Raw genomic sequence first — 19570 nt, 5'->3', positions numbered from 1 at the left:
GTGTGCAGATCAAATTTTAACTTGTCATCAATAATAACACTTAGTAATTTTGTGTTGATGACATTTTCAATTTTTGTGTTGTTTGAGGAGATTAAGATCAGTGTTGTTCTGATTTATGTTTTTAGGAAGGAAAATAATTAGTTTGGTTATGGTGGGGTTTAACATCAACTGAGATTTAAGTAACAAGTTTTATATGGAGGTGAAAACATCTTGTGTGATGATTTCAAAGGTGGGAAGATTTGGGACTGAGCATACTAAAGATGAATCATCAGCATACTGTGTCATGGTGGAGAGCTTTGATTTCTTGTGCATGTCATAAATTAAGATATTGAAAAGTATTGTTCCAAGTATGGAGCTTTGGGAGACTCTTGTAGTGATTGGAAGGAAGGTAGAGTGGGAGTCATTCCATTTTACAGACCAGGTGCGATTGTTTGGGTAGCTGGCAAGGCCTATAAGATTTAGTCTTTGGTGGAAAAGTTAATACAAGACTGTGTCAAAGGCTTTTGACAAGTCCAGGAAAAGGTTGGAAACAAAATTACCCAACTCAGTCTAACAACCATCCAGATAGATATGATCAAAAAATATATTAAAAAAACTGAAACCCACAACACTAGCTCTTGACAACCTGCCATCCAAATACCTCACAATGGCTGCTGACACCATTTACTATCCTGTGTCTCTCCCAATTAACAGATCGATTACAAAAAAACTACACCCCAGCCCTGTGGAAAGCTTCCTTCATAATCCCATTATGCAAAGGTGGCACATCCACTGAGCTGTCAAGCTATCTCCCTGTAACAATCTTTCCTCCCCTCTCCAAAGTACTATGATCCATGGGGTTAAGGTGGGGTGGTTATAGGTTATCATTATTTGGGTTAAGTAGAGTAATGTATATGAAGTGTTTTTTGAATTTGTCTGCAATGTCTCTTCTATTTTCAGATGGGAAAGGATTTGTGGTGGGTTTTCTGCCTGGTTTTAGCAGGTTGTTTAAATTTTGCCAAAATATTTTGTGATTCTTTGTACATGTTGTATGGTTTGTGGAAAAGCAGTTCCTTTTATGTTAATGAACTTGTGTCTTTGTGTGGTTTCTGAGGCACCAATAACTACCTAGATAGGAGCCCTAGTTTTGTGCCATTGTTTCAAGGCTTTGTCTCTGTCTCTAATGAGTTGTTTAGTTTGACAGGTTAGCCATGGGGCAGATTTTATTTTCACCTTTTTATGTCTCAGTGGGGCTTTTTGGTTTACTATGGTTAAGGAGTACTGAAGTGCAGACAGCTTAAGCATAAGACTTGTTTCCTGTACCCTGTAGTTTTTTCATTAGAAGCCTCGGTGGTCTCTCCAGTTATTGCAGATGTCAGGTGAGGTACATGCAAAAGGGAGCATTGTCTTGAATTATTGGTCTCACGAGGGCTGAGTTTAATGGAATTATAACATCCTTAGATCTAGATGTGATGCCTTTACTTATAATATGTGCCACATAGAAGGATTTCCATACTAATGTGGATAAGTGGTGATCAAAGTTCAGATTGCTCTCAACCTGAGTACTCAGATCATGTACCACTCAATCTACACATAGAGGGTGCTGTCTATAATGTAATTAGCAAGGATGTCAGCTTTTCCAAAAGGAATAATAATGCATTTTTTTGCATTTAGCTTTAATCTGTGGCTTTGGCACCAATTATTTGTCTGAGTTAACCCTGTCTGCAGTATATTAACATCATTGGGAGACTCAGTGATTGCTCCCAATTTGCAATCATCATTGAACTTGGTCAGCCACAGGCTATCCAGGTTTACCTGGACTTCTGAGAAATACATTTTGAACAGTAATGTGCCCAGCACAGAACCCTGTGCTATGCCACTGGTGACTGGTCTTTTGCTAGGGATGAAGTCACCCACTTTGACAGTATGTATCCTGTAGGAGAGCCAGTTGGCTACCCATCTGGTAATGTAGGGGTTAATTCCCAATTGGGAGAGTTTTTCTATAATATCTTAGTAGAGGGTTGTGTCAAATGTCTTGGCTAGGTCAGGATAGGTGGTATGCACTGCCTTTCCCTCATCCAGGGCCTTGGTGACCTTCTCAAATGAATCAGGTTGGGTCCAAAGTTTGGTGACTAACTATGTTCATAGATTAGGACTAGACTAACTGTTTGTGTGGGCTATTATAAGCCTAGCCAATTACCCCATGTCAGAATCAAACCCTACACTTTGTGTCTACAAGGTAAACACTTTAACCATTATGCCAACCTCCCTTTCCTTGTTAATAAGGTCCATAATGATTCTTTCCATTGCCTTGCAGATAAGGCTAGTCAAGCTTATAGGCTTGTAGTTCCCATGGTCAGCTGATTGCCCCCCTTTGTGCAGAGGGATTACTGTTGCTATCCTCCATTCTGCTAGATCATAGGAAGTTCACCAGCTGTGATTAAATTGGGATCCAAGTGGGCCTTCTAGGTCAAGTTTAAGTTGTTTAAAAGGCAACCTGGGATGTAGTCTAGTCCCATTGATGCCATGTTTTTGGCCTTGGAGAGCCCCAAGATGACCTGCTCTCATGAGATAACAGGCTGAGAATGGTTGGCAGGTATACTTTGGGGAATGAATGGAGGGGACTGGGAGGTGAAGTCTGCTCCAAATCTGTCAGCTAGCAGGCTGACTATTATCTCCAGTTGAGTATGGATGGTGCCATCCACAACCGGTTCAGTGCATAGCTGGGTATTCTCTTTTAGATGTTGGATGTAGTTAAAGAATGCCTTGTGATTATCATTAGCTATGAGGCTATTTTAACTTCATAATTAGCTTTGGAATGCTTGACAAAATCTCTAATTTGTTAAAACTAGAGAGGGATTTCTTCCCTTTTGAGCCAGTTCCCTCTAGTTCTTGGACATTAGTTTCTTTCTCTTGTTGTACAGCCTGTTTATATTAGGGGTCTACCAGGGTGGCTTGTTTTTTTGGCAAGACCTGGTTTTAATTCAGTCAGGTACAGCCAATTCCATACAACTGCTTAAGTGGTTATACAGGGCATTTGTGTGCACCGCTGTATAGGAGTCAGTATTATCTGCATTTAAGGGGGCTTTGAAGCTTCTTATACCATCACTTTGTTGGAGGTAATTTGTCTTTGAAATATTCTTAAGCATTTTTGAGCTTGATGGAGTACCTACCTGGTCTTATAATTACATCGAATGAGACTGATTTATGGTCCAATCTTACCAGGGAGGACATCACAGTGTGTGTGAGGGTGTACAATGCTGTCCCATGTTAGTGAGCACTATGTCCAGGACATTTGAGACTCTTATGGGTGTGCTGACTAGTTGTTGCAAAGCATTAGTATTGACAAACTCCAAGAACCTCTGAGCCAGCATATTTGTGGTCACATATGTTTCCCAGTCAATGGTAGAATAATTAAAATCACCCATGAGTAAGGTGTTGGGCTATATTGTAAGTGACTGCAGTAAGTCCAGATCTGTAGTATGTTTTTCCTGTTTCATGGTGGAGCACCTATAGCTAGCTATGATGTGTTAGGGGACTTTGTCTGTAGTTAATATGACATGGAAGAGCTCAAGACAGTCATCCTATTTGACCAGTCTTAAGGTGTACTTATCCTTAATGAAGATGGATACATCTCTTTCTTTGGTTCTTTCACACTCAGTTTGTGATCTGAACATATGGAAGGCATTGTATCCCTCCATGGCTGGGGTGCTTTCCATGTCTTTGAGCCATGTCTCGGTGACTGCACAAACATCAACATCTTCAAAACTGAGGGGTGCTTCCAGGGAGTGCAGTCTCTTGTTTAGACTCCTAGCATTATGCAGCAGTACCTTCAGTTTATCTGGAGAGGATTTAGTTATGTTGGGAGGTTGGTTATTTTGACACTGACTAAAAAAGGCACAATAAGGTTGACTAATGCCTTTGTCAGTATCTGAAAGCCTAGAGGATATTAGTGCAGGCCATCTCTGGCAAAGCAGCATGGCCTGTTGACCATCCCCAGGATTTAATAAAATCCATGTAGGCACCATGTACAGCCTACACTGAATGTATCTATGTCCATGGTCATGGTTCCCCCTTGGCAGAGCACTATGCATATTAATGATGGTGCATTGCTGAGGGAGAGCTGAGTAACATGGTTATTGAATCAGTGTAGGGAGTGGTGTATTGCTAACAGTGGCTGCATATGAATATGAGACACCCTGCAATGTCCTTTGTGCTATTTTTATGTGTTATTTCTTTTTCTTTGTTGTGTTTAAATTTTTTTTAAAAAAGCATGTTTGCATGATACGGCATGGAGCGTAGCAATGCCAAGTCATGGTCGCATATAAGATAGCAGTCACCTGCCAGATATCAAAAAATAGAAACTAGATGTAATTAATTATTTATTTAAAGGTGTGCTTTATCATGTCTAAGCCTGATAGCGTGGCTTGGTGCTCAGTGGTATATGTAAATGTATACCGAATTGCTTAATATCCCTGTAGTTAAATGGTTAGAGTTACGGTTTCATGTGTAGTAGGTTCAGGGTTTGAATACATGAAAGGAAAAATATACATTTAATTTTGATATACATATTGTTCATTTTTGTTATACAAGATGGATCCACTGCACTCTGTTAAGCTCTGCTCAACTGTGCTTAGACCTGCTAAGCAGAGCATAAACATGGCAACGGCTGCCAATGTTTGTGTGCTGCTTCACTCTGCTTGGCTGATTTGCACGCTGCTAAGCTTCTCTAAGACTAAGGCACTGCCAGTTTTCATGAATCTCAGCTCAGCTGCACTGGTTTGCATGGTGCTAAGCGACATGGCGCTTTTTTGAATTTATCCCAATGACGTGTAAGGGTGGGAAAACAGCCTATATTAAGCCCAATAGACAGAAATACAGCAAATTCCATTGGAGGTTTTCCTCTGAAGGTTACTATGGCTGGTGTTGGTGAAGGTGAGCACTTTTGGGCACAGCATTGGGGTATTATGGAGTCCAGGGTCATGGCTGGACTCCTAGTAGAAACCATGATGACCAGCTGCTGCACAGAGGTTTCCAGGGCTCGGAGTATAAGGCTGAGGCCTGGGACTGACTGGCCAGAGAACTCACCAGTATTATTGGTATCCCCCGCACAGGAGAGCAGTGTCATCACCACCATGATAACCTGAAATGATGAAAAAGAGGACTCTTGGACACCTACATCCAAGAAGCTTGGGCAGGAAATGCCCCACAAATATGTAAGTAATTTTACCTCTGTTTTAACAATGTATAATCTGAATGTCTGCAAAGCTGGTATGCATAATGGTGTGCTTCTCTCCCAACAGCTGCAGTGGAGATGGATCACAATCTCAAGTCACACGCTGGGTGCTTGGCCAGGTTGCTCCACAAATGTGGTGAGTACGGATGTATTATGCTAACTTTGGTGACATAAGTAAAAGAGAGTAAAGCATCAACTACAATAAAGTATATACAGTAACATTTGTAGTGCAATAAAAGTGGAATTAGAGCTGTATTGCAATAAAGGAATAATGCCAAATGTACTGCAATAAAAGCAGGAAACAACACCAATAACTGCATTAAAGTATATACAGTGAAGTTTGTAGTTCAATAAATGAGGACTTAGAGCTCTATTGCCATGAATGAAAAATGCAAACTGTAGTGCAATAAAAACATGAAACAATACCAATAACTGCATAAAAGTATATATAGTAAAGTCTGTAGTGCAATAAATGTGGAATTAGAGCTGTACTGCAATAAATGGATAATGTAACTTCAAACCAAGATCAAAACTCACAAATAGTAAATGCTCTGCACACCCTTCACAATCCAAATGGTAAAACAGAAACAATCAGGTATCAGAGCAAAACATAGCTGGTAAGTTTCAAAATGCATCCAAAGGCAGCAATTCCATCCAGTGCAAGTCTTTTATTGAAACAAACAGATAAATCCAGTAAGCGCTTTCACCCAACAGGGCTTCATCAGACCATAATGCATCACTGATAATTCCTTATATAGTAAAAAAGGAGCCAAAAACTTGAATTCAAACATTTTCTTAAAGTGACAAGATCATAATCTTAACAAACATCTTATTCTAAAAACATTAATTGCATCACCATAAAAAATAAACATAAAAAATATAAAAAATATATGAAAACATATATAACAAATACATGTAAGAATATATATAAAATATATAAAAATATATACATATTTTAATATACAAATATATAAATACTGATGAGAATATATGTTCAAACTAATAAATACTCTCATTTCATAAGGACACAAATTTCATGTGCCTATTATACACAATGTATAATGATCATCATCAGCTGGTGAACATTTGGTTCTATCTAAGCCTTCTAGACTTCAAAAATGGTTTCAGGGGTACCTTATCATTTAGACCTGGATAAAAGTCTGCCCTAAACCGAATTATCCATTTAGCCTCCTGTGTTTCAGTGCAGTTTCTAGTGTCACCACCTCTAGGACCTGTAAATAACATCTCAATGACTCTGAAGGTGAATATATGTGTGTTGCCTCTCTCCAATACATGTTTAGATAGTGCATTGACTGTGGACTTAACTTTAATTTGATATATGTGTGCACATATCCTGTCCCTGAGCTTTCTATCTGTCTTGCCAACATAGAATCCATCACATGCTACACAAGTAGCAAGGTAAACCACATGCTCAGACTGGCAAGTTGCAGAGACATGAAACTCATAACTCATACCATTTGAGAGTTGCACAAAATTACCACTGGAATTTATAAAGTGGCAAAAATTACAACTAGTGCAAGGAACTGTACCAAAGATATCATAAACATTCTCCTTTCTAGCTTTCTTAGGATATCACAACAACTTCTTCAGGTTGGACCTGTTCTTATGCACAAAACTTGGTGTATCCCCTACCACCTCTCTAACCACCAGATCCACAGTCAGCACCTCCCAGTGCGATCCAATGACATCTTTAACACTGCCCACGTCCTTAGTGTAAAAAGGGGGGATCCTGACAAACAATCCTCCTCTTGTTTAATTGGGCTGAGTTATATGAGAGGGTTTCCTTTTATAGATGATTTGTGGATGACCTCTTTTTTATCTGGACAGGGACCGTTGGTGAACTGGCTTTATTTTTTGATCAAGTGAATGGTCTGTCTGGTGTTTTGAAGTTCATGTATGAATTTTCAGATACTTGGATCTCTTACTTGGATGTGTATATAGAGAGAATAGTGAATGGAATGCTAAACACTGGAGTGTATAGGAAATCATGCTATCGGAATGCTTTATTACATAGATATAGCATGCATCCGGGATATGTGTTTAAAAATGTGATTAGAGGTCAATCTATGAGGACCACCTCTCGTTATAATCCTCACAGGAAGGCTTTGAAACTAAACTAGAGAATCTATGTGAGAGATTTAAGTTTAAGGCTTATAAGGATGAGGGAATTGAGATGGGAATAGCTGGGATCTTCACTTTAAGAAGGGATGTGGCTACCCCCTATTTTCCAGATCCTAAGGAAACAGCATCTGATCAGTTAGAAGTAGAGCACCCTATAGTTACAATGGAAAATGGTAATGTCAGGATCCCCTTTTTTACACTAAGGACGTGGGCAGTGTTAAATACATCATTAGATAGCACTGGGAGGTGCTGACTGCGGATCCAGTGGTTAGAGAGGTGGTAGGGGATACACCAAGTTTTGTGTATAAGAACAGGTCCAACCTGAAGAAGTTGTTGTGTTATGCTAAGAAAGGTAGGACAGAGAATGTTTATGATACCTTTGGTACAGTTCCTTGCACTGGTTGTACTTTTTGCCACTTTATAAATTCCAATGGTAATTTTGTGCACCCCTCAAATGGTATGATTTATGAGTTCCATGTCTCTGCAACTTGCCAGTCTGAGCATGTGATTTACCTTGCTACTTGTGTAGCATGTGAGAGATTCTATGTGGGCAAGACAGATAGAAAACTCAGAGACAGGATACGTGAACACATATATCAAATTAAAGTTAAGTCCACAGTCAATCTAAACATGTATTGGAGAGAGGTGACACACATATGTTCACCTTCAGAGTCATTGAGATGTTATTTACAGGTCCTAGAGGTGGTGATACTAGGGATCATACTAAAACACAGGAGGCTAAATGGATAATTCGGTTTAGGGCGAACTTTCATCCAGGTCTTAATGATAAGGTACCCCTGAAACCGTTTTTGAAGTCTAGAAGGCTTAGATAGAACCAATTGTTCACCAGTTGGTGAAGATCATTATACATCGTGTATAATAGGCACATGAAATTTGTGTCCTTATGAAATGAGAGTATTTATTAGTTTGAACATATATTCTCATCAGTATTTATGTATTTGTATATTAAAATATGTATATATATATACATATATATATATATATATATATATATATATATATATTCTTACATGTATTTTTTTATATATGTTTTCATATATTTTTTATACTTTTTATGTTTATTTTTTTATGGTGATGCAATTAATGTTTTTAGAATAAGATGTTTGATAAGATTATGATCTTGTCAATTTAAGAAAATGCTTGAATTCAAGTTTTTGGCGCCTTTTTTTACGATATAAGGAGTTGTTATCAGTGATACATTATGGTCTGATGAAGCCCTGTTGGGTGAAAACAATTACCGGATTTATCTATTTGTTTCAATAAAAGATTTGCACTGGATGGAATTGCTGCCTTTGGATGCGTTTTGAAACTTACCAGCTGTGTTTCGCTCCATTACCTTATTTCTGCTGTTTTAATAAATGGATAATGCCAACTGTTCTGCAATAAAAACATGAAACAATACCAATAACACCTAGGAAAATGGTGCACATCAGGATTGTGTTGCCTTAACCATTGCAGTAGAGCTGTATGCATTGAGGCTGTAAGGTAAGGAGTTGCAGACAAGTATAACACTGTAATAGCTGCAGAATGCAAATCTAATGGCTGCAAATTGTATTGGTTAACTTGTATAAGTACTGTTCAAGACTGTCTCTATGCCAATATTGGTCACATAATGCTCTGCCATCCACAGAGCTCGGGTAACAAAGGTATATGGGTGAGGTATCCCACTCCATGAGCTGATATTGTTTGCTGACTTCACAGATATGATACTGAAATGTAGCTGACCTACTATCTGCGTTATGCTTGTATTTCATGCTTGTGTATTCTACTGTCACTGCAGTCTAGTATAACACTGTAGTAGTCCTACTGGGTCATATTATGGTTCTAGGTGAGCTCTAGGAAAATATCAGCCAGTCAGTAATCAGCAGTGACTCAGTAGCTCAGTTTGTTAATTGCTCTGTATGCAGTTTATTTTGCCACACTCAGTCCAGGGTTCGAATCCAGTGGTATGTACCAGTAAATATTACAGTAGCAGTCACGTAATGCTCACATATTTTCTCTCCACAGGAACTACAGGTAAGTGAGTGAGGTAGACCATATTATGAGTAGATAATTCTGTGTTTAGATGTCACAGACTGTTAAAATCATTAGCAAGAATGTGTTCATCAGCAATGTTCAGTCAGAAATAAAATGTGTAATCCCAGTATGGCTGTATGCCTGGAGTGTCTGTTAAAAGTTGCTGCAGTCAATTAATACATCCTATGCAGATGTCCCCTGCAATCACTGGTATTGGGCTCTATTCCCATGTCTGCCAACCAAGGCATGACAGCTGTTTAGTGTCTGTACTGTACACATGCATGTCTCTCAACTGTCACAGTTTCATGTTATGTTATTAATAGTGTTTAATCTGTCACAGGATTACCATAGAAATGATTACCTAGATTGCAAAGTATCACCAACTTAGCCCACAGAACACCTTAGTAGTTATACAGGTCCACCTGATGTGCAAGTGTCCTGTGTACTTGTGTTCCAACAGTTGTTACTGCTTGGTTCATAGTGTCCCATGCAAATAGCTTGAGAGGTATGTACATGCTGTGTCAGCTATAGGAGACTTGCAGTCACTGTACACATAAAAAATACAGACCTGTAGAGTAGATAGTAGTACTGTTGTCAAAGAAATAACTGGAAATGTTATTAATGGACTGTTTTTTCTCTCTCTTCCCAACCCTAATCTTCATTTATTTCTTATTGTTATTCATTGGTTATGGTTTTCTATTAACATATGTTGTTACATTAACTGTATTTTGGGATGTTTTATTATTGTTTTGTTTTATAATGGTTGCATATTAACATATCTTGTTAAATTACCTATTTTGTTGGTGTTATGCTGTATTTGTTACTGGCATGCTGTTAAAGTACTGACTACTCTGTTATTTACTGCTGTGTTTCACATAATATGCATTGATGTGTAATTGGGTTATTTCCAATGTTCTACCATGCTGTTATTCCTAACAATGATTTGTTCACAAGTAACTTATACTCATTGCTATAACTCCATTGCTACAGCACATCAGGGTAGGCTGGTTCCAGGTGATCTGCCTACCTTGCCTCAACTGGCCATGGCACTGGGTCCTAGCACGGCTGGGACCCAGACCAGTGGTGCCCCATCTGCTGCCCCTGCACCACCTGCAGCATCGAGTGGGACCACCTCAGGGGACAGGTCCCAGCCTCCCCCTGGGAGCGGTGATGGTGGGGACAATGTCACCCAGGCTGGACTGCCAGTCATGGTGCGCAGGATTGTTCATCAGAGCTATGAATGTCACCTGTGCAGGATTGAGGGCATGCTGGCCAACCTGGTGGGGCAGCCTTGCTCTGGTACCCAGCCTCCAGCACATTTCACCCTCGAGGCAGTGAAGGAGCAGTGTTGACAGTCCCTTGGGTGGGGACATGAGTCATGCTGCTGCTGTCTGGAGATATGTGTGACTTGGATTCCACAACATCCTCCCCATCCAAGGTGTTCACCCACTTCATGTGTCACACACCACCCTGTCTGCTGTCTTGTCTGTCTGAAAATGCATCCTGTCCTACCAAACATACCTCTCTACATGTACCTAAGTCCCTTCCCCATCATTCTACTCTCACCTTAATAAACAAATGGGCACCTATCACACAAAACATATCGCCCTATACATAGCTCTCCATTTTGCAGTTGTGTCCACTGGACACAAGTAATTTGGTCCAATTGGCTTGACAATGCAGTTATATTGTCTTCACCTCTCTCTCTCTGGAGTTTGAGAGTCAAATCCATCTCCAAATTCTGTCAAAGTGTACAGCTGTTGCTGTACAAGAAATGGATAGCTATGGTTCTTTCCTGCACATTCCTACCTGCCTTTCACTATGTTTTCCCCTGCTTTCCCCCATTAAACTACTTTCCTATCTCCCTTTTTTCTTTTCTTTATATTTTTTTAGCACAGAGCTGCACGGCTCAGCTAAATAGGGCTCTAATGAGTATATGTGTTTCTACCATTGTAAGTCACATGTACAAAATAAACACCTATGCCATCTTTCAAACCCAGACCCATTGTACCTACAGCACACTGCATTAACCCACCATGCCACTCAGATCTTAATTAAAACAGGTGTTTGCATCAAAACATAGTGATTACCACTTACAGTGTTTAGGCATGTCTCAGCAGAGCTGCGCATCACACTGCACTGCCCAAACTGGAATTAAAAATTAATGGTAAAAATGGAAGTGTTCCTTGGACTCTGGTGCAATAATACGCTACTAGACAGCCAAAGACATAGAATGGATGTGATTGAGGACTGTGATAGCAGGTAAATATGCCCTTGTATCAGCCACATGTAGAAATACACCTGCTAAGGCAGCAATGGCAAAGAACATGTTCAACTTGGACCCTGGGGCAGAACTACAGCCGTAGACAGTCATGCACATACTGATGGATGCAAACAATGTGTATTACAGCCTGTATGTCTGCACATATACCTTGCAAATACAAGTGCTGTAGCACTAACTCAGCAGCTCAGTCTGTTAAATGCCTTGCATACACTACAGTTTGCCACACACAGCCCTGGGTTCAAATCCAGTCTTGTGTTGCAGTGCAATTAATGACTGGGTCATGCAATCTTTATCCACACAGGTTACTACTAATTAATGAACTCCAATCCAGTTCTGCAAGTCAAGGGCCTGCAGGTGAGGACACACTGCACATATCCATATAGTATAACTATATGTCGCCTACTACTGTGTTATTGGCACTGTTGCATAACAGATGTACCTTAATCACATGCTTCAATTCAACTGTAAAGGGTACCTTTACCCTGGCTCCACTGTAATGACAGGGCTGCCATAGCTGCCACAGTTGCATGTACATCTTGTAGTCCTCCAAAGTGTTTGCACCACCCCCATGTGTTCTAGGCTGCAGCAGCTGCAGACTATAGCACACACACATACCTGTATGTAAAGGCAGCTACTACAGACCTACCAACCCTCCCAACCCCCTAGCACAAGGAATCCGGACACAGCCATACCTAATGGGGGGGGCAAAGGTCCAGAGATTGAGACATGTTTTACAATTTGCTCCTACATTGATAGTAAGTTGATACAATAACATCTATAGCATTATCATGCATATTCAGAGGGGTATGAAGTCGGGCACTCAAATGTGTGTCTTCCATTACTGACCTTAACCCACAATGTTTGCAATGAATTACCACATGACCACAATGCCATGAGACACTGACCATACATATGAGGCAAAACTGTAGACATACTGCACAAATCTCTACAGCTGACAGTTCTGGTACCTACCCTCTGCAATGCTATAGTCTCCACACTTCAGTAATGTCCATCTTAGCTGCAAAAGTGTACCAGGTCTACATGAAGGCCTTATATATTGCACTGTGGTGGCATGTCATTGGCTAATGATAGTGCAATTCAGCTGTTATGACTGCAGTTACCATATCAAAGCCACATACTGGTGGAAAGGCAATTATTTGATAATGAGCAGTACCTTAAAAAGGCAAGCAGTTGGTTATGGGGAACAAGTCTGTATGTGACTTACCTCACACAGAGAGCATATTTTCAAAAGATTACCAGCAGAAAAGTTCAACAAAGTGATACTGCACTTAACCAGGTATGTAATTTATTTCTCCATACAACAGGATTCAGATGGGAGGATGGAGTTATGGGGAATAGGAATCACAGCAGTAAGCCTGTCATAGATCTATGGTAATGACATGTCATTGATACTCAGCTGTCCTACACCTACAGGCATGCCTCCCTGATTTCCACTCACATCTTAGCACTGTTCCCCTTATTCCCTCCTACAATGGCTGGCTGGTATAGGGTAGCTAGTGAATTACACATAAAACATAGTAACAATAAGTAAGGGTGTATACACATGTAATGTCAAACGATGTGCACTAATTCACCACCTCTCATTCTGTCATAGTCACACATAAATAGTTGTAACATTTTAAATGTGTCCCTGATTGTCCCTGATGTACTTTGGCTACATCCATGATCCTGTGTATGTTGTTCCCTGTCTGGCTGAGAGCTATGCCTAACATAGCTGTCAACCTGCTACAGCAAAATATCTGAACAAAGTCATAATTAATGGAGGGACAAAGGCACAAAATTAGGGGCACTGTAACTATTGAATTCCCCAAACCAAAACCTCTGCAAGGACGGCAGGTACACAGGCTCAAAAGGCAATATCAAAAAACAAAACAGCTAACACTCAACTGGAGCAAATATCTAGTTTTAATGTGCAAAAATAGACTGGTTTCAGCCCACAGGACTTTTTCAATGACAAAGACATGACCCCTTTTCAGATGTGGAGAATGATGTAATAGTGGATGGATTGAGACAGCACCATTAGATCTTGTTGTCCAAGGAAGGGATGATTGGGAACAGTGGGCAGCATTTTGGGCAGACCTTGTGTGGGATGTCAATCAAATTGGCCAACAGGACAGGACCTTTAAGCAGGTCCAACACCAGGCCACAGACATGCTGAATGCTGCACAATGAAGGGGAGCTGTTGTTGCCAGGGATCAAGCCACCACTGGTGGAGGGCCTGTGACAGAACAACCACTCTCAGCCACAGAGAAATTCCTGGCAAACCTAGGAACATATGACAGCTCCCAGGCATCCATCACACCATACAGCATGGAGGTGGATGCCATGGTGTCTACAGCTGAGGAGTGTCCAGGTAAGCGTAATGTGTTCACCAGTGTAATACTGTCTCAGTCATTGTGGCAGGCTATACATACCTGTATATGGGTGTCAGATCTATCTGCACTGGGGGGAGTATTGGGGTTTATGATCAGTTGTGCACACATACTCAGAATGTCAGCAATGCAGCCAGTATCACAGTAGCTACTGTACATGTGGAAATATACACATATTACCTTGTAGTGCTGCAACATTTGGTGGTGCTGACAATACCTCTCCCTCACCTTTTCATAGGTCCGTCAGGTGTGACCCATGTCCTTGGTCCTGTACCTGGTAAGTGTGATACTGTTTTTTACAGATCATATATACTTTATGAAAGTTAAGGGCTGCCATATTGCCCTATGTACAAATGTTGTGTTTAGCCAGAGTAATATATTTATATGTTCCATTCTGGAACAGTTAACTACAGTAATCAAAGGTGTGTATTTGAATGACTATTGACACATTTGCACTTATAGTTATGAGTGACTACACTGCCTGGTATAGATAAGGCAATTACTCCAAGATTCCTGTTCAAATGCAAAAGGGAGATGATACACACCTGAGCCAGTGACACTAGCACTGGCGTATCATTCTCAAGATAGGTATACTGAGTTTTATGTGTAGTTCTATCATGTATAGTGTCATACGACATACCTTACAGGTAGATTGTACTGGCAATGTTACCTGGATGTGGCTGAAGTGCATGTTATAAAGGGCTTGACTTGTCTGTGTATGTTGTTGTGAGGGTGTCTGTTGTGCATGGGAGTGGATATGAGAAGATTTGAGACTGGAAATGCAGTTGTGGATCCTCATTTGTATGAGTCTGTGTGTATTACCTTACATAAAAGTGCAGGTAGTAATGTATTGCTTTTGTCTTGGTTTCACAGGTGATCTGGGGGTTGGAGTCTGTCTCCCTCATAACTTGATATCAGTGTCTCATCAGGCTCTAATGATGATGGTGGACATAGTGAGGCACAGGTAGGGTTGTTGGGGGCTGAATCTGACCCAAAGGTTGACATCCCTCTTCTGCCCCCATTGTCCCCACACACAGTCAGTATGAACATACTTACCCAGTCCCCTGATGCCACAGATATTGGACAGTCAGAGAGTGGTGACATTGAACAGGACAGTGTGACAACTATTGTGTCAGTGAATGTAGATACTGGTCATAGCCAGAGAGCTGGCAAGGTCCCACAGAGGTGGATTGACAGGGGTTCTCATAGGAGGACTGCTGTCCATCCACTACCTGTTGCAGGGGTCAGATCACAGGTCACTCTGCACATGTTTTGGGCCATCATGGGGTTACAGGCATGTTCTGAATGCAATACCAGATGTATGCTTAGGGTTATGAATGCAGCACAGTCTGACATCAGTGACTGCCTCCACCACATTGGGTACACCCTAGATTGGTTCACTGATGCAGTGGACAGACAGCAGGCTGAAACAGTGTCTGTCTTGGACTGTACATTGTCTGTGCTGGAACATGTGGTTGGAGCTGGGCATCAGACACATGGATGTAGGTCAGAAACACCAATTGCTCAGTGTCCACGTGGCTATGCACAGTCAAATTCCCATAGTGGCAGTACCTCCAGTGCTACAGAGGGAAGTGTGCTGTCCACACCATGACATGGCAGGCCATGGGCATGTGGTCCTGAGTGGTCACTTGGGGGACATAGCCCCAGCAGACAGCAGTCACCATCAGATACTAGCACCGCATCTGACCTTGGGCATGGTGGTGCCAGTGCTACTCCTGGAAGAGCCAGTTCCCATTTTTCTAGCCAAAGATGGTGAACTGTCCACTCCACCATGTACAGTCCACAGCTGTCCACCTTACACATGCATATTGCTAGCACTTGGCTTGACTGTGTACATGCACACACCCAAACACCGCTGTCACATGCAGGTCACCAGCAGACACACATGACACCTCTCCATGGCCCATCTAAGCCACACCCCTTCCTGACTCATACACATGCTATTAACTGTTTGGCACAGCCTAGGCCTCTGGCACCCCCACAACACACCATGTGCATGTGATGATACCTGTGCCACATCCCTGCCATCCATGCCATTGATGCAGGGACAGGCTACTATGTGTCTGATGCACATGGTGTCTACATTATTTGACATGTTCTTGTGTAGTGCAGTATTGTTTTGCTATGCCACTTGTTGTGAGCCACAACAGGTACTGAATGCTGGCATGTGTCATGTCTACACATCACACTTTGTATATCTTTGTTGCATGATGTTGGACTGGTGGTAGTGTTACAGAATGACAGGTGTGTGTCAGGGACCTGTGTATTTTTCTGTTCCAGGAGTCTGAAGGGATAAACCATGGACATGTGTGGCAGCAGTACAGCAGCACAAGATGGCATGACAACACAGCAGAAATATGATGTCGGCAAGGTACGGCAGTATATGTGCATGGCTCCCTAGGGGCATGTGTGTAGAACAGTATATCAGGGACAATTGGGTGCATTCATACTTTGTAATAAGATCTGCTACCCTTGCTATGTGTCACCTGGGTTCTGTGAACATAGAAATCTAGAAGGTGTGGTGATGGAGTTGACACATCTACAAATATCCTGTGTCCAGGTCAGACAGGTGGCGGATATCAGTTCTAATTATGTAGAGATGGGCAATTTAGGGACAGCAGTGAGACATACAGCCATAAAATGTACAACCATTGCACACATATAGGCCATATGAGCATGTGCCTAGTGCTCCAAAGGGATATATTTACAAACACACAGAGTTGGCCGATGTGAGATAAGAACCCTTATTTATCTATATTACACACTATATCTTGCAGTACTTATCGCATGTGCCACGGAGTTTATCTTATATTAGATTGTCTGCCAGTGCTCCTAAGGTGGATGACATCAGCAGGTATTGCAGAGGAGGGCAATGTAAAGGTCAACAGCCAGTCACAGGGCCAAAAATTGCCTAACCATTGCCCAGAGATAGCACATATGGGCATGGCTGTACTGCTGCAAGGGGATATATTTACATAGACACACTCAAAGAGCTGACTGATGTGAGATTAGAAACCCTACCTATCTACTATTACACACTATAGCACACAGTACGTATTACATGTGCCACAGTTTACGTCTGTTGTGCATGTGACTGCAGGCACAGTACTTGTGGAGTACACAAAGTAGCCTTGTGTTAGACATCATGTGTGGCCTGCAGAGTGATATTGCTTGGTACTGTTAGTGTATCTAGTGTCCTAGGAGTGGAATACCTGTAAATATCCCTGTTATGTGTATACAGTTAGCAGTATGGCCATATGGGGCTGGTTGTAGTTAGATAGACAAACATGTGGCCAGGGACAATATGACCTATCCAAGGCATGCATTGAAACCATTGTACATTACAACACCTGCTCACCTGTGTCTATCTACAAGGTGACAGTCTGCAGGCACAGGGATTTGTGGGTGAGTGGATTATGTACTGTTGTGGCCTTGGTCTGCTTCCTTTGGACAACTTTGTTATATGTATATGTAGATAACTTCAGCAGTCCGAGGGTATGTGGAAACATTCTTACATCCCCACAAATATATATATGTATAGGTATAACGGGATGTCTCTTTTAAATGTTGTTGTATGTGTATGTTATGTAAATGTGTTACGTAGATATATGTGGAGAGTTTATGCATCATTATAATTTATATAGCTAGATATATATGTATGTATGTATATATATATATATATATATATATATATATATATATATATATATATATATATATTTATTTATATTGGTATCATATGTATATCTAATACATACTGATAGATACACTAATCCTGTGTGAGGGGATAGGGACAGACAGATATGTATACATTATCATCTGTATGCACAGACGTATTTCCACATAGCAGGTCTTTGTGAGGAAGAAGCAACACACTTGTGCTCAAGTTAGCTAAGTGTAGGAGCATGCCCAGTGGGACTGTCACTACTTACAAGGTGACTCCGGGCCACAGCTACCTGTACTCCAGTCTGGGATTTTGTGTGCTGCAGACATTGGCTGTTGCACCTGTTTCCGCAGTACAGCACTTCCCTGAAATTGTCTAAGGCATTCCCTGGCTGTGTGCTTTACTTAATATGTGACTTGGGTACATAATATAACACCACACACACAGGGTGACAGTTGGCATACCTCTCACTGTATATGTTTTTGCAGAATGTCTGGAATTTCGCCCCATATGTCTGGTCTGCTCCTCAATCATACCTCTCAACAGTACAGACTTTTGCAAAATGTCCAGATTTTTGCCTCATATTTTTGGTCCATTTTTCATACAACTGAGATTTTCTGGCAAAACACTGACAAGTCATTAAAGATTGAAATCAGAAAATAATTCCAGACATTTGAGTTTCAGAATTCATACCCTTCAGAAAATTCATGCTAACACAAAGCCTGTTATTCTATCAACTTTCTAAGTTTGTAAGAGCATTATTTAAAAAATGACCCTGTGTGTGGGCCTTTGTCCCCCATTATTTATGGCTTTGTCCATATTTCTTGTGGTTGAGAGGTATGTTCCTCATACATTTGTAGTGTTCAGGTATAATACTGTGTAATGTAGTCACTGAATTGTACTAACTGCTGACACATTTAAGTAATGCCCTTTACATCCTGCAGCTATTCTGTTCTGTTGCAACCTGCTGTTATACTAGCCACCTTCTAGGTTCATCAGAGCATGTGTAATGTTTCGCTGTAGTTTTGGCCCTTTGTCCCCCATTCTCTCTGACTTTGTCCAGCTGTCTTGCATTAACAGGTTGAGGGGTATGACAGTCTGTGGGAATACCACCATCACCCATGCTAATATCCCTAGTCCAGTAAACTGCACCATCCTCCAGGCAAAGAGGTGTCATTCCTCACACAATCAACAGCATACAGACATACACTGTCACCCCTGCGTTATGTGACACATACAGTGTTTGGCCAGATTCTATGTCACAGCCCTGGAATTGGCTGGTCTGCTGATATATTATTGCAGACTTACTGTTACAGCAGTTGTATGGGAACACTAGTGTGTTGGGGTGGGGGAAGAACAGCACATGATCTGCTGGTATAGACAGTAGTACAAACATCACGTGACCCCACTGTTTAACATCTCCCTTGACTGCCGTAGTGAATATTCCAACCATGAGGCCTAGTGAATATTATGGAACACATACTATTGGACTGGGTATCTGTAGTCCCATGTGGATGTTAATCACTCCAAATAACCCACTATATTCCCTTGCATACATGCAGCAGGTTCATACATGCGATAGCATATTATAGTACTCCTTACAAGTGGTGTGTAGGTGACTGACTTATCTTGTGAATACAGCAGTTGACAGAACTGTAGTTCAGGGCTGACTCTGTCTGATCCACATAGTACACAGCCAATACATGTTTAGGTACAGGTTGTGTGGGCTGCCTGGCATCATTTTTACTATATGTATGTGAGGCAGAGTAAGGTGTCAGTTCCTAGGGCCCTAGGTTGTCAGTGCATGTGCTATG

This window comes from Protopterus annectens, chromosome 13.part0 (genome assembly GCF_019279795.1).
Source record: "Protopterus annectens isolate FY-2018-M chromosome 13.part0, PAN1.0, whole genome shotgun sequence".
Lineage (NCBI taxonomy): Eukaryota > Metazoa > Chordata > Ceratodontiformes > Protopteridae > Protopterus > Protopterus annectens.
The sequence above is the reverse complement of the archived record's forward strand: the minus strand, read 5'-3'. Positions refer to the sequence as shown.